Below are 16,851 nucleotides of genomic sequence, written 5' to 3'. Positions count from 1 at the left end.
AAAGCAGATATTGTGGAAATTTTTTTGTCATGTCAGGAGCGACTTGAGAAACTGCATGTCGCTTCTGGTGTGAGAGAATTGGCCGTCTGCAAGGATGTTGCCCAGAGGACGCTCAAATGATTTGATGTTTCTATCATCCTTGTGGGAGGCTTCTCTCATGTCCCTGCATGAGGAGCTGGAGCTGATAGAGGGAGCTCATCCGCCTCTCCCCGGATTTGAACCTGCAACCTGTTGGTCTTCAGTCCTGCCGGCACAGTGGTTTAACCCACTGCGCCACCATTGTGGATCATTTGCCTTGATATTCTGAGTTATATGGCTGTGTGGAAGGGCCCTCAGAGGAAGGAACTGGGAAAAGTACCTCTGAATATTCCTTGCCTGGGAAACTTCTATTGAATTCATGGGGTCACCATAAATTCAACTGAAGGCTGTGCTAGATAGACAATCTAGCACAAGGATAGTGAGGGTTGATGGAAAATGCAGTCCCAAAACATCTGAATTAGTTCACCCTTAATCTTTATAACAGCCAGTCCACATTTTTTTTCCTTTTTGGTTTACATTAGATTTCTTTTCCTTGTTGTGTTATTTTTCTCTGATTTATCTTGATGCAGTGATTGACTAAGGCAGTGGTTCCCAACATTTTTTTTGACCAAGGACCATTTTGACTTTTTTCTTGTTAGCAGGGACCACAAGGGTTTAGATCAGGGGTCCACAAACTTTATAAACAGAGGGCCAGGTCACAGACCCGCAAACTGTTGGAGGGCCGGATTATTATTTGAAAAAAAAATCACTGAATTCCTATGCACACTGCACATATCTTATTTGTAGTGTAAAAAACACTTGAAAACAATACAATAATTAAAATGAAGAACAATTTTAACAAATATAAAGTTACTAGTATTTCAATGGGAAGTGTGGGCCTGCTTTTGGCTGATGAGATAGGATTGTTGTTGTTGTTGTTGCTGTTGTTGTTGTGTGCTTCCAAGTCATTTCAGACTTTGGTTGACCCTGAGCGAGGGCCAGGTAAATGACCTTGGAGGGCCGTATTCGGCCCTTGGGCCTTAGTTTGAGGACCCCTGGTTTAGATTAACAGTGTTAATCTAAAAATAAACTTTAATCAAATCTTTTAACATATTCGTTAAACTTAATAGTAAAATGAAGAGTACTATTATAACATAAAAAGAGCATTTTTAATATAACTGGTTTCATGTGGCTGCCTACTTGTAAACCGCCTTGAGTCCCCTCCGGGGTAGAGAAAGATGGGGTAGAAATGCCATAAATAAATAAAATAAAATAAAGAAAATTACATTTGATTTGCATCAATGTGATTTTTGAGCTTGCGTCTTCTTTATAAATTGGGTAATCCTGGGACTAATATTATTGCTCAAAGCTACATGCATATCATGCATATCATCACTTACTTTCAATCGATTCCTGAATGTTTTTTCGGGCTATATGGCCATGTTCTAGAGGCATTCTCTCCTGACGTTGAGTGAGGATGCTTGCCATAGATGCAGGCGAAACGTCAGGAGAGAATGCCTCTAGAACATGGCCATATAGCCTGAAAAAACCTACAACAACCCAGATTCCTGAACTTGTTTTTAATAACCAGCAAAGAAGAAAACCCTTGTTTGCATAAATAAGTTGTGGAGAAGAGCATAAGAAATTTTAGTATAAAAAAGTCAATATTTACATGAATATTGAGAACTCACGGTCAGTAAAACTACTGGAGCCGTCAAATCATTAAACAGCAAAACAGAATCACTGACACAGACAAGCAAGAAAAAAAAAGGCATGTGACTGACTGATGCTGGGTGGCATGAATATGTAATATGTGACGTCAATCACTTGCCCTCCCACCTGATGTCCTACTCAGCGGTGCTGCCCACATAGCAACGGATTCATTAAAATGAATAAAGGTTTAAAATTCTAAATGTTTTGCAGACCATATTTTATTTCTTGCGGACCACTGGTGGTCCGTGTACCACTGGTTGGGAACCACTGGACTGAGGAGACCCCCCAATTCTCACTCTGTGCTGAAGCTCAGTGGGCGACTTTGATTCTATCCTTGCCTTTCAAGTTTGTTGTAAGAATCCGCCACTTTGAACTCTTTGGAAAGACAGAACATAAACAGAAAGTGAGCTGGAATGGCTTAATTGCAATACCTAGCAGTCATGGTGGTGATTCAAACCCATATTATCTGCACCTTATGTTCTGATGATATGCTAAAACATAGGTGCTCCTTAATCCTTTAGAAGAGAGCTTATATATATATATAGAGAGAGAGAGAGAGAGAGAGAGAGAGAGAGAGCAGTGTTTCTCAACCTGGGGATCAGGACCTCTGGAGGGGTTGCGAGGGGGTGTCAGAGGGGTCGCCAAAAACCATCAGAAAACACAGTATTTTCTGTTGGTCATGGGGGTTCTGTGTGGGAAGTTTGGCCCAATTCTGTCACAGGTGGGGTTCAGAATGCTCTTTGATTGTGGGTTAACTATACATCCCAGTAACTACAACTCACAAGTGTCAATGTCTATCTTCCCCAAGCTCTACTACTGTTCACATTTGGGCATATTGAGTATCCATGCCAAGTTATATCCATCATCGTTTAAGTCCACAGTGCTCTGCCTGGACGTAGGTGAACTACAACTCCCAAACTCAAGGTCCCACCAAACCCTTCTAGTGTTTTCTGTTGGTCATGGGAGTTCTGTGTGCCAAATTTGGTTCAATTCCATCGTTGGTGGAGTTCAGAAGGCTCTTTGATTGTAGGTGAACTATAAATCCCAGCAACTACAACTCCCAAATGACAAAATGAATCCCCCATCCCACCAGTATTCAAACTTGGGTGTATTGAGTATTTGTGCCAAATTTGGTCCATTAAATGAAAATACATCAGATATTTACATTACAATTGATATCAGTAGCAAAATGACAGTTATGAAGTAGCAATGAAAATGATTTTATGGTTGGGGGTCACCACAACATGAGGAACTCTATTAAGGGGTCGTGGCAATAGGAACATTGAGAACCACTGATATATATATATAGAGAGAGAGAGAGAGAGAGAGATTTTTTTTTAAACTTGCCAAAAACCAACAGGCAACCATCCTAAGTGCCTATGGGGTTGGAAAGAGCAACTTGAACGGCATCCTGCTTCTCACTAAATGGGTGGAGGACAACTTTGTCATCACCAACACGTTCTTCCACCAAAAAACCAAGATCAATTTCTTATGCTCTTCTCCACAACTTATTTATATGAACAAGGGTTGTCTTGACATGCTTGTCACAAGAGCCATGACAGATGCTGACAACTGCTGAACAGACCACAGGCTAATCCAATTCACGATGGCTATCAAGATCGCACCCAAGCACAGACTCCAAGGAAGAAAGACAAGGCGCAAAATGAACACCCAAGCCCTTCAGGAGCCCTCCAAATGAGCTCATCTCTAAACAGCACTCAAGAACCATCTACCCATAGAACACCCCAAAAATGATTAAGGGTCTGGAGAACAAGCCCTATGAGGAGTGGCTTAAAGAGCTGGGCATGTTTAGCCTGCAGAAGAGAAGGCTGAAAGGAGACATGATGGTCATGTATAAATATGTGAGAGGAAGTCATAAGGAGGAGGGAGAAAGCTTGTTTTCTGCTTCCCTGGACACTAGGACACAATGGAACAATGGTCTATAGCTTTTTGGATCATTACTATCTTTGCCTGGCTTCAAGATGGCGATCAAACTGGATTATCTGAGTTTACACTGTTCAAAACAGAGTTGTTGTTGTTGTTTTTTTAAAAGTGTCGACATTAAAAGCAAAGATTCAAATATTAAAAGCAGGAAGTCCATGGATAATAACATGAGTAAGTTAAAGTTTTATCTGCTAAAATCATCCACAAATGCTTCTTTGTTTTTATAGCTGCCCCTCAAAACTTAGCCACTCTATAAGTGATCGCTTCTTGGCCTTTAGGCTAAGATCAAGTGTAGTATCGCTTCTTACCAGCTTTGAATAAGAACTGTGTCTGTAATGCTTAATTATTTTGCAGCAATGTTTATTCTCCATGGGCAATTAACATCCTCTTCCACAAGTGTCATGAGTCTTATATTCTTAAGGGCATGTCCTCTCATATATGTTGATAGCCTTTTGATCCACACTGCACCAAGGAGTTGTAGTCTCAAAGTTTATGTGAGAGCTTAGAAAAAGGAAGACATATTTTGCTCCAAGTAATTTTTGCTTACTTTTACATATGGCCCTTCCACACAGCCCTATATCCCAGAATATCAAGTTAGAAAATCTCACATTATCTGTGTGTGAACTCCGATAAACCAGTTTAAAGAAGATATTGTGGGATTTTCCATCTTGATATTCTGGGATATAGGGCTGTGTGGAAGAGCCCATAGTCCACACTCAGATAGTGAGGGATTTTTCTGCCTTGATATCTTGGGATATAGTACTACTAGCCATCCCCTGCCCCACGTTGCTGTGGCCCAGTCTGGTGATCTGGAAAATAAAGTAATGTGAAAATGTTGGTTTCTAATATATATAATTTCTTTCTGATTGTGGATAAATAGTATTTCTTGCTGTTTCTTTGTCAGTGTTAATGTAAGGATTATCTGGTTTGCCTACTCTGTAACAGGCAACATATCATTGTCCTACTTTAGGGGTCCCTTTCAAATCTAGGATACTATATCTCTGTGTGTGTGTGAATCATATATATCTATATCTATGGCTGAATGGCTGTTTGTCAGGAAGGCTTTGATTACGTTTTCTTGTCCTGGTGAAGGGAGTTGGACTGGATGACCTTAAGTATGGGGGTTCTGTGTGGGAAGTTTGCCCCAATTCTGTCGTTGGTGGGGTTCAACATGCTCTTTGATTGTAGGTGAACTATAAATCCCAGTAACTATAACTCCCAAATGTCAAGGTCTATTTCCCCCAAACTCCATCTGTGTTCATATTTGGTCATATGGAATATTCGTGTGAAGTTTTGTCCAGATCCATCATTGTCTGAGTCCACAGTGCTTTCTGGATGGAGGTGAACTACAACTCCCAAACTCAAGGTCAATGCCCACCAAAACCTTCTAGTGTTTTCTGTTGGTCATGGGAGTTTTGTGTGCCATGTTTGGTTCAATTCCATCATTGGTGAAGTTTGCAGGTTCAATCCGGGGAGAGTGCGTATGAGCTCCCTCTATCAGCTCCAGCTCATCATGCGGGGACATGAGAGAAGCCTCCCACAAGGATGATAAAACATCAAAACATCCAGGCATCCCCTGGGCAACGTCCTTACATACGACCAGAAGCAACTTGCAGTTTCTCAAGTCATTCCTGACACAACAATTGGTGAAGTTCAGAATGCTCTTTGATTGTAAGTAAACTATAAATCCCAGCAACTACAACTCCCAAATGACAAAATTGATTTTTTTCAGTGGTAGTCACTCGTTGGCCTGATAGGTATCTTGTGTTCAAATTTGATTTCAATTTGTCCAGGGGTTTTTGAGTTATGTAAAATCCCACAAACGAACATTACATTTTTATTTATATAGATATGGAAGGGCCCTGAGTTTAAAATCTCTCCAGAAAGAAAATAGGACAGTTTGGCATTTAGATCCCAATTGGTTGTTCTAACGAGAAGTGGTTGTAAATATTGCGATCCCACTTTGGTATATAAACATCAATCAAACAAAATATGCATAATGTTCTATATGGCTGAAATGCCACAGATGCAGGTTCTTTCATAAAATGATTTTTTTTAAACTGTCCTCTTCTTACCATAGAATTAAGTTGCTATTCTCTGTCCCTGTGTGGCCCAAGAGAAATGTGTGGCCCAAGGGATCTGAACAGAGTGAGGGTCACAAAAGCAACCTTGGAACCTACATATGGCTTTACAGATGACCACTGTTGGGTCTAAGGCTACTTTAATCATTTAGAGTTAGTGGTGAAGAGACTTAAACCCTATGGAATAAGAAGAAAGGGCTTTCTGAGGCAAGGGTCCTTGGATAATGACAATACACAACATTTCTACACTCAATACACCCAGAGGAATCCACCCCACACATTCTCTGTAAAAGGTGTAACAACAAGGTCCAGTGCATTGTGATGAAGTAAATGTCCTGGTGTACCTTTGTATTCTAGAGACATTTCAAAGCCTCAGCCCCTGCAGTGAAAGAGGAGGCCATCACCACAGGCCTGGATCCCATGGCTCCATGAGATGAAAGAGCCCCAAGGCTGGCACCATAGGTGCCTTCTCTTCCTTTGCTTGGCCCTGGACTCAGGGTAGGAAGGCTTTGTTAAATATTAAAAATGTCAAAGACCCAGGCAGCCAGCTGGAATCACAAGCCAGGGGCTGCTATCAAATTCCCTCCCCAGCTGGCCATGGGTGAGGTGAGCAGATCACGGCTTCCCCCACACCTGTTCCTCCATCTAACTTTGTAGTCATTAACTGTGACAATGTCAACTTTGACTTATGGCAACCCCATGAATGAGAGACCTCCAAGTTGCCCTAACATCAACAGTTCTGCTCAAATCTTGTACTTTCAGAAAGATGGCTTCCTTGATTGAGTCAATCCACCTGCAAGGTGGTCATCATCTTTTTCTACTGCCTTACTAATGTGTTTGTCCATCTAACTAGGTGCCCTTATTTTCTCCACAACAGAAACCATTACTGCTTTATGTCAGAGAATGGAAACGTTAGTCTTTTGGACCATAATCTTCATAGTACTCCCAACTAGCTTACACAGTGAAAGTGCTCATTGGGGAGTTCTGGGAACAGTGCCCCTCAAAACATAATTTTCTAACCTCTATTCCTCTATACAGACACTCAGAGGCTATTAACTTTCCAGCTTCTGGCCATCAGGGGAGCTGTCGCTTCCTCATTCTTTGCATACTTCCTGGAGAAGTAACACTATTTTTGTTCCTGAGTTATAAATGTCATTTCCTAATTGGTTCTGTCATAAAAACATGGAAACAGTTGATTAAACTGCAAAAACTTTGTTTCTGCTGGACATCTTTCAGAACATTTGGCTACTAAGGCCCGGGGGCCGGATACGACCCTCCAAGGGCATTTACCCGGCCCTTGCTCAGGGTCAACCTAAGTCTGAAGCAACTTGAAAGCTCACAACAACAACAATCCTATCTCATCAGCCAAAAGCAGGCCCACGCTTCCCATTGAAATACTAATAAGTTTATATTTGTTAAAATTGTTCTTCATTTTAATTTTTGTATTGTTTTAAGTGTTTTTTGCACTACACATTTACTCGTGTTTTTTTCAAATTATAATCCAGCCCTCCAACAGTTTGAGGGACTGTGACCTGGTCCTCTGTTTAAAAAGTTTGTGGACCCCTGACATAGAGTCTCAACCAATTCCACATTGTTTATGGCAGCCACATAAACAAAGTTTCTGGCATATAACAACTACTTTCAAAATAAGTGCCACAAAATTAAACAGGAAATAACACTTTTAAACCAGGAACAGATTTTTTTTTCAATTTTGTTACATAGTGTTATTTTTATTTCTACCAAGTGCTGTTTAGTTAACACACAAAAATTATCAGTGGGTCAAAAGCAAATGGATATCCTGAAAAAAAAAATGAAACTGAGAGGTTAGCTCTTCTTGGAAAATAAACCCCTATAGCACAGAACTGCATCAAATAATTAGAATCTCATCCATTATGTCATTATGTCCCTGCAAATTACTTGCTCCTATTTTTATCTCATTAGAGTTTTTAACATTTTATTCTGTACATGTGGCCCACCCACTGTTACTGTGATTGTTTTTATTGTAATGTTATTTTGTTACCGTATTCATATGTTTTTTTCTTATGTAATTTTGATGATGTTGCTTGCTGCTTGTTGTTTATGTTTTGGTTTTATTTTGCTGTAATATGTCGTTCGGGCTTGGTCCCATGTAAGCCGCTCCAAGTCCCTATTGGGGAGATGGTGGTGGGGTATAAATAAAGACTATTATTATTGTTGTTATTGTTATTGTTATTGTTATTGTTATTATTATTATTATTATTTAAAGATCCAAGTTGCAAGCCCCTATGGCTCTAATTTTAAACCTATAGAAGTCTATACAGTTTACAATAAAAGAAGGACAATATTTTAGACAGCAAATACTTTGTTGATATCCATGATGCTCTATCGAACAGGGCAAAATTATCCATATGTTACCAAAACACTTCATAGTTCCCACACAGAGCATTGGAACAGTGTGCTGACATTGCCTTAAAACTGACTTTAACTTCCCCTGCTATCAATAGCTCTGCTCAGACCTTGCAGACTCAGGGTTGCAACTTTCTTGGTTGAAGGCCCTTCCACACAGCCCTGCATCTCAGAACATCAAGGCAGAAAATCCCACAATATCTGCTTTGAAGTGGGTTATCTGATTCTACACTCAGATAATGTGGGATTTCCTGCCTTGATATTCTGGGATATAGGGCTGTGTGGAAGGGCCCCCAGAATATCAAGGCAGAAAATCCTACAATATCTCCTTTCAACTGGAGGCACTTCCACACAGCCTTATATCCCAGAATATCATCACAGAAAATCCCACATTATCTGAGTGTGGACCCAGTTCAAAGCAGGTATTGTGGGATTTTTTGCCTTGATATTCTGCTATATAGGGCTGTGTGGAAAAGTCGTGGGTTATCTGAGTCCACATTGTCATACATTCCAGTTCAAAGCAGATATCATGGGATTTTTGCCTTGATATTCTGGGTTATATGACTGTGTGGAAGGGCCCTAAGTCCACACATCTCCAATATGACCTTTTTCTTTTCCCTTATACTTTCTACCTTACCGAGCAATGAGCATTACTATTTTTTTCTACTGGGTTATGTCTTCTCTTGATTTTTTTTTTGCCGTGTCAAGAGCGACTTGAGAAACTACAAGTCGCTTCTGGTGTGAGAGAATTGACTGTCTGCAAGGACGTTGCCCAGGGGACGCCTGGATGATTTGATGTTTTTATCATCCTTGTGGGTGGTTTCTCTCATGTCCCCGCATGAGGAGCTGGAGCTGATAGAGGGAGCTCATCCACCTCTCCCTGGATTCGAACCTGCGACCTGTCGGTCTTCAGTCCTGCCGGCACAGGGGTTTAACCCACTGCGCCACCGGGGGCTCTTGATATACAAGTTAGCTTGTATTTTAAGGAGAGAACCGACCTGATTTACTCTAGGATTGATCTGTTGTAAAAATGAGTAACAAACAACTAATAATATTGTTGCCGGTAACATTACTTTTTTTGCATATGACATTTCCTTTCATAGCTAACCTAGAAAGTAAGAACCATCTTAATTTTGGTGTAAAGATTATGTCTCTCTGTTTTCTTTTTATGAGTATTTTAAATGGCTTTTTTGAGGAATTTGAGGTGGAATTCTTCATGTTTTATGCTATGGTTTTATCAATCTCAGTGAGCTTTTTAAAATACTCTAATCATCCAGCAATGATTCATGGAATGAGCAATACAACAGGTTTTTTGGAAGCACCTTTGGCAATGAATCAGTTATTAATGTCTTTGTTATGAGTTACATAATGAATTACTTTTAAAGAGCAAATTCCCACATTCTGTTCAAGCGGTTCTCTTGCTTCGCTCTAAGGCTGCCAACAGATTATGGGAAAAATGCCTGAACTGTTTCTGTGACTTTCAAATACATACGTGCTATGCAGCAATTAGTAGATGGAGTTTTTTTAAAAGAAGGGGGAGGACATTATTACTAACTAACGTTTGGAGATGTTAAGATGCTCCAAAAGATACAGAACCAAGAGTAGGTTTAAGACAAACAGAGGGCCAAGCTTCCCACTCAAGTGCAGTAAACAATAGTAGAATATGTTAAATTAAAGTCTGCATACAATGGGATAGAATTTGTCGATAGAATTCGTCCATAATCTTTGTTGCATTTTCAGCAACAGAATTTGTAACATTGACTAGAAAGAGGTGGAAAACAGACAGCTGAGAAGACACCTTGGAACCGTCTTCCCCGCTATCCTGAGCCATTGAAATCCACAAGCATGTGGACAATTTCAACAAAAAGGAGGAGACCATGAAAATGAACAAAATCTGGCTACCAGTATTAAAAAACTCTAAAATTACAACAGCAAAACAGCAGAGGGGAAACAATCAGGCACATCTAATCACCTCTCAACAAAAGATTACCCCAGGCACAGCCAGGCCATCAAATGCTAATCAAGGTGGTCAGTTGAAACCTTCACAACTAGCTCCAGCAGACAAGAGTTACTTGCCCCACCCTGGTCATTCCACAGATATATAAACCCAGTTTCCTAGTTCCAATAGACCTCACTACCTCTGAGGATGCTTGCCAAAGATGCAGGTGAAACGTCAGAAGAAAATGCCTCTAGAACATGGCCACATAGCCCGAAAAAACCTACAACAACCTAGTGATTCCAGCCATGAAAGCCTTCAACAATACATAATAATAAAAACTTTATTTATACCTCGCCACCACCTCCCCAAGGGGACTCGGGGCTTACATGAGACCAAGCCCAACAACACACCAGTAAAAACAAAACAGCAAGCAAATAAAACAGTACAATTAATATAACTCACATATAAACAATAACACAGAGAATTTAAAACCTTATGGCCAGGCCAGATGTAATAAAATATTTTTTTTTAAATAAACAGTGGGCGTGAACAGAGGTAGAATGTATCTAAGCAGGAGGGTTTTAAAAGATAATATAGTGATACCAACCCATAAATACATAAAAACAATACCTTCACTGTTAGCCTTGTTATCCAGTCATACTCAGTTGTTTCAATATTCAATTGCACATAATCCCGTATTTATCTATTACAAAAGATCTCCAAAGGCTTGATCAAAGAGCCATGTTTTCACTTCCTTGCAGAAGGTCAGGAGGGAGGGGCTGACCAAATATTCCTAGGGAGGGAGTTCCACAGCTGAGGGGTCACCACTGAAAAGGCCCTGTCTCTCATCCTGCCAGTTGTGCCTGCGAAGAAGGCGGGTTGAGAACAGGACCTCCCCAGGTGATCTTAAACTCTTAAGTGCCGAGGTGGATTTATACTGAATGCCTTTCCAGGTCTTTTGCCTCTGTTCTCCCCTCCCCACAATGCAAAAGCGACCATGGCTATAGCTAGATCTGACATTAAGCACATGATTCATAAAAATGCTTTAGCAGGGCTGTGGTTGTGCCGAGTGACTCCCTAGGGCTCATGTCACCCAGTGTGGTCATTCAAGATGCCACTCCCATGTCATCCAGTGTGGTCATTCAAGATGCTACTCCTCCTGTATGGTCACACTGTTGCAACCCAGAGCAGGAAACTGGACCCTCAGACAACCATCCACCACACTTGACTCTAGAAAAACAATCCTTTTTTTACTGATGAAAGATGAATACAAAATAGAGGAAAATGCAAAGGTAAAAAGTCACAGTAAAAATCAGCAACAAGAAATGTCCATAAACAAGATCATAAAACCCACAGCAAAACTGCTGAATCCTGGAACCTGTTAGCAATCCACTAACCGTACTTGGAACAACTAGAAACCCTCCGAGGAACAAGGCCACTTGAATCAGGAGACCTGCAAAAGCTAGCACATGAATCTTGGTCTGAAGCTGCATTCAGGCCAGGCATACTTAAGGCCGAGAAATCTATTGCAAGAAATGCCTGACATTTTTGTTTGCATTTCTCTCAATCTGGCTGACCTACGTAAACTTTGTGCTTCTCCCCGGCTCTGCCAAATCTGCCCCCGCCTATCCTCATTAGGCAGACCAGGTGTCAGATTCTCTGGAGAACTAAGGCTGGGAGGAAAAGGGAGTGAAACTTCTCCGCTCGGCTCGGAATGCATGTTCTCATGGGAATTTTGACTTTCACTTTCCAAGGCTGTAGGATTTTCACTACTCAAACCATCATCATCTAAATTGGCCTCAGAATTCACATTGACATCTACAATGGCATCAGGGAATACAATCAGAGAATCAGGTTCAGGTTCAGGTTCACACACAGGCTGAACCCCAACACACACAGATAACTTCTGTTCCTTTTTCTGAAAAACAGCCTACAGCACCAGGTATTTTTTGGCAGATAATCTAAGTATTATCCAGGACTGACCTTGATTAGCTTCCAAGATCAATCAGGACTGGGTGTCTTTTAAGGTATTAACCAGAACCATATTGCCCAAATCCCTCCATGTATATCAATTTTAGACACAAAGGAAACATAAAAGGTGAATTCTCAAGAAGATCAACTTGGTGATGCAGTGCAGAGACAACAGCCAAAATCTGAGCAAAGGAGGGAGTAGGTATTATTCCCCATTCCTAACCTTGGTGGGCTACGTCTTGCATTGTTGCATCGTCTGTATCTGGAACCTTCCCATAAACACTCAAGTGGCTGTGAGGGAATTACTGCATAAGGACATTGTGCCCTGGCAGTGGCATCACTAGGGTTGGTGTCATCCAGTGCAGTGACTCATGGTCTCACCCACAAAGAACATCTCCCATGCCAGGCCACGATATTGTAGCTAAAATATTAACACAATCAGTGACTACTGACCTCATCAGATGGGCAAAATTGCTCATCTTATGACAGTTTGACCTCATTTCAGGTATGGAGCCTGCTGAATCCCATCACATGATGTAGATTTACTTCCAGTGGGGCTGTCTGCCTGAAGTGAGGTTGAACTGTTGTAAGGGTAGAACAATGGGAGGAAGCTGGGTAGCAATGCTTCCCCCATGGGATGAGGTCGGGGTGATGCAGATGATGCAGAGCATTAGGTGATGGGTTCCCAACACCTCCTGCTGGAATCGTCACAGTCAATGGCAAATTCCCCTGTTATTGACCGATTTAGTGACCTCAATGTGATGAGGCCCTACAAAACAACAACAATGACAACTCAGCAGCAACAAGCACAACAGCATGTGCTTGCAGATGAAGCCATGTGATTCAAGCATCATTATCACTGGGGAATAATGATGGCTCCAACCAGAGGATGCACAGATTAGAAGGCTCAAAGAGAAAATCAGAATAGAGCTTAAGTGACGTAGATAATATATTGATACAGTGCCTGCAAGTTCATCCAAAAAAAAAAAAAAAAAGCTTTACGGTCATATCTAAATATGAGGATATTATACTAGAACATAACACATTTCTGCTGATACACTATACAGAGATTTACAGATAGCCATTTTGCTGCCACCTCCTCAGATGTATCACTATGTCTGATGTATTTGTCAAAAAGACAAATGGGGCTGCATCATTACAATGGGTACAAATGTATCTCCAGAAAAGAAGAAATCCATAATAATAAATATGAGGAGGACAAAGACACAGAAGGGGCAAGGTTTTGCATAAAAATTAAATGTGCTATTTAGCCATTGCTTCCATGTCTGTGGAATGGTGAACCCATTCCATGCTTAGCTAGGCTCAAGGGAGCTACTTGAAGCTACTAGAAATAGTGAGGAATAGCATTCAGCACCTTGGAGAGCTCCCTTGAAGCTTGAAACCTGAATTAACTGCTCCACTGACAGGGAAACCATCAGCTGCCACTGGTACTGCTTTATGTGTACAGTTTCAGATTGAGAAATAATTGCCATAGTTATACAATATATCTCACTATTTATTAATTATTTTATTTATTTACAATATTTTTATCCCACCTTTCTCAGTCCGAAGGTGATTCAAGGCAGCTTACAAATTGGCAGCGATTTGATGCCCTGGTAGTCATACAATACAATTAAAAACATATAAAACAACACAGAAAGGGAAGGCTGTGGCCTTGCAAGCTTTACCGCTCAGTTTGTTGCCCATATCCTGTTACTTGTGGAGGAACATTGTCAAAACTCTTGCCTCCTTCTTTGGAGGTTTTTAAACAGAGGCTGGATGTCAGAGAAGAAGAAGAAGAAGAAGAAGAAGAAGAAGAAGAAGAAGAAGAAGAAGAAGAAGAAGAAGAAGAAGAGGAGGAGGAGGAGGAGGAGGAGGAGGAGGAGGAGGAGGAGAGGAAGAAGAAGAAGAAGGAGAAGAAGAAGAAGAGGAGGAGGAGAAGAAGAAGAAGAGGAGGAGGAGAGGAAGAAGAAGAAGAAGAAGGAGAAGAGGAGGAGGAGGAGGAGGAGAGGAAGAAGAAGAGGAGGAGGAGGAGGAGGAGAGGAAGAAGAAGAAGGAGAAGAAGAGGAGGAGGAGGAGAGGAAGAAGAAGAAGAAGGAGAAGAAGAGGAGGAGGAGAAGAAGAAGGAGAAGAGGAGGAGGAGGAGGAGGAGGAGAGGAAGAAGAAGAGGAGGAGGAGGAGGAGGAGAGGAAGAAGAAGAAGGAGAAGAAGAGGAGGAGGAGGAGAGGAAGAAGAAGAAGAAGGAGAAGAAGAGGAGGAGGAGAAGAAGAAGGAGAAGAAGAGGAGGAGGAGGAGGAGGAGGAGGAGAGGAAGAAGAAGAGAAACTTTATTTTTCTACCCTGCCTCCATATCCCCGAAGGGACTCGGGGTGGCTTACATGGGGCCCAAGCCCAGGCAGAATACAATTAAAATAAAGCAATAACAATTAAAACAGCCTAAAGCAGCATAAAACAACATAACAAAAATAGCTAGCAACAACAATAACAGCAGACTAATTTTGGAGGGAGGAGAAAAACCACGACGTGAACTAGTTAAAGGATAAATTGGTTTAGTAAGGTAGATGACAATGTATAACGGCATAGGAAAAATCATGGAAACAGAGCAAATTAACAGCATCAGTTAATATAATATAGGACATCAGATTGAATGACAATTAAGTCATGATACAGGGCATTTGTCAAAGGAGTTGTCAGTCAAAAGCACGTCAAAACATGCACGTCTTTAATTCCTTACGGAATGTGGCAAGGGAGGGTGCCAGCCTAATCTCCCTGGGGAGGGAGTTCCAGAGACGGGGGGCCACCACCGAGAATGCCCTCTCTCTTGTCCCCACCAACTGTGCCTGAGGGGCGGGAGTGAGAGAAGAGCATCCCCGGAAGATCTTAAGGACTGCGTGGGCTCATAAGGGAGGAGGCGGTTACGCAGATAGGCAGGTCCTAAACCGTGTAGAGCTTTATAGGTGATAACCTACACCTTGTGTTGGGACCGGAAACTTATCGGCAGCTAATGGAGCTGTTTAAACAGGAGGGTTGACCGTTCTCTGTAACTTGCTCCAGTAACAATCTGGTCGCAGACTGAGAGGGGCTTTGATTGTGTGTTCCTGCGTGGCAGAATGGGATAGGACTGGATGGCCCTTGTGGTCTCTTCCAACTATATGTTCCCCTCTCATTTTGTGTCCCTTCATCTTGGAATTGGGCAAATCCATAAAATGTGGCACATGTTCCAAAAAGCAACCATGGCCCACTACTGTATTATTTATTTATTTATTTATTTTCTATATTTATATACCGCCCCTCTCAGTCTGCAGGTGACTTGAGGAGCATCACAAGGCAACAATTCAATGCCCAACAACATTATAAAAACACTTAAAACATTTAAAAACATTGATATATCATATTACATATCATAACAAGTTAGTAAAACAAATCATTTTCATCTCCTAGATAAAAACATAATCCGATCTCATAATCCAATTGTTCCATAATCCTATGTCTGTTACACTGACTTTTCAAATGCTTGCTCAAACAGCCAGGTTTTGACTTTTTTTCAGAATGTTAAAAGGGACGGGGGGCGATCTGATGTCCCTAGGAAGGGTGTTCATAGTCAAGGGGCCCCCACTGAGAAGGCCCTGTCTGTCGTCCCTGTCAAATGTATTTGTGATGCAGGTGGAGTCAAAAGCAGGGCCTCCCCAGACGATCTTAATATCGTAGATGGTAAAACTGTAATACTAACATAATGCTTATCAAGAAGTGAGTAGAATTGAATATAGTAGAACCTATTCTTAAATATCCAAGTTGAGGATTGTGCCTTACCATCACCATCAACATGAATTCATACAGATATGTGTCCAAAGCATTTCACACGCCTTGCCTGGGATCCTGTATCACTTCAATGTAGCATAAATAATTGTTGGCAGACTTACTATCTATAACGATAGTAAGTCTGGATAGTAAGGATAGTAAGTCTGGATTACTGCCATGCACTCTACATGGGGCTGCCCTTGAAAATGGCCCGGAAATTTCAGATGATCCAACGAGCGGCAGCCAAGTTGCTAACTGGGGCTCCTTACAGGGAGCGGTCAACCCTCCTGTTCAAGGAGCTCCACTGGCTGCCATTCATCTACCGGACCCAATTCAAGGTGCAGGTTCTTATCTTCAAAGCCCTGAACGGTTTGGGACCCGCCTATCTGCGTGACCGCATCTCTGTGTAGAAACCCACACGATCTCTTCGTTCATCTAGAGAGGCCCTGCTCTCGATCCCACCAGCATCGCAGGCACGGTTGGTGGGACGCGAGAGAGGGCCTTTTCGGTGGTGGCCCCTCGACTCTGGAACTCACTCCCTAAGGACACCAGGCAGGCCTCAACCCTGGCAGTCTTTAGGAGGAGCTTGAAGACATGGTTGTTCCAGTGTGCCTTCCCGGAATAATGATCCCATAGCACTTTGTCCCTCCAAAGCACTTTATATTTTTAGGTCTGCTCATATGTCTTCCACAAACACCGCTATCACCTTTCCGTCCATGCTTCAGCACTATTTCCAATTTTCCAAATTTAATTTTTACATTTGGCCTTCCCATAGTTTTTAATTGTATGTTGTCTTATTGATAATGATAATGTTATATGTTTATCATCTATGTTTTATTTTAATTGCTTGTATTGTTGTGATTATTGCTTGTATTGTTGTGTTTGGGCTCGGCCTCATGTAAGCCACACTGAGTCCCTTGGGGAGATGGTACGGGGTACAAATAAAGTGTTGTTGTTATTGTTGTTGTTGTTGTTATACTGAATATTAATATAACACAAGTTA

General features: G+C 41.5%; 1 protein-coding gene and 1 pseudogene across 8 annotated transcripts in view; one reads left to right on the top strand and one right to left on the bottom strand.

The window, feature by feature from the left end:
• ATP2B3 (ATPase plasma membrane Ca2+ transporting 3) overlaps positions 1-16,851 on the bottom strand; it is a 210,096-nt gene that overhangs the window by 90,654 nt on the left and 102,591 nt on the right. The window lies entirely within an intron of this gene.
• On the top strand, positions 3,935-4,064 carry LOC132769522 (U2 spliceosomal RNA; annotated as a pseudogene).

Source organism: Anolis sagrei, chromosome 2 (assembly GCF_037176765.1).
Source record: "Anolis sagrei isolate rAnoSag1 chromosome 2, rAnoSag1.mat, whole genome shotgun sequence".
Classification (NCBI taxonomy): domain Eukaryota; kingdom Metazoa; phylum Chordata; class Lepidosauria; order Squamata; family Dactyloidae; genus Anolis; species Anolis sagrei.
This window is presented reverse-complemented; position numbering and strand designations above follow the sequence as displayed.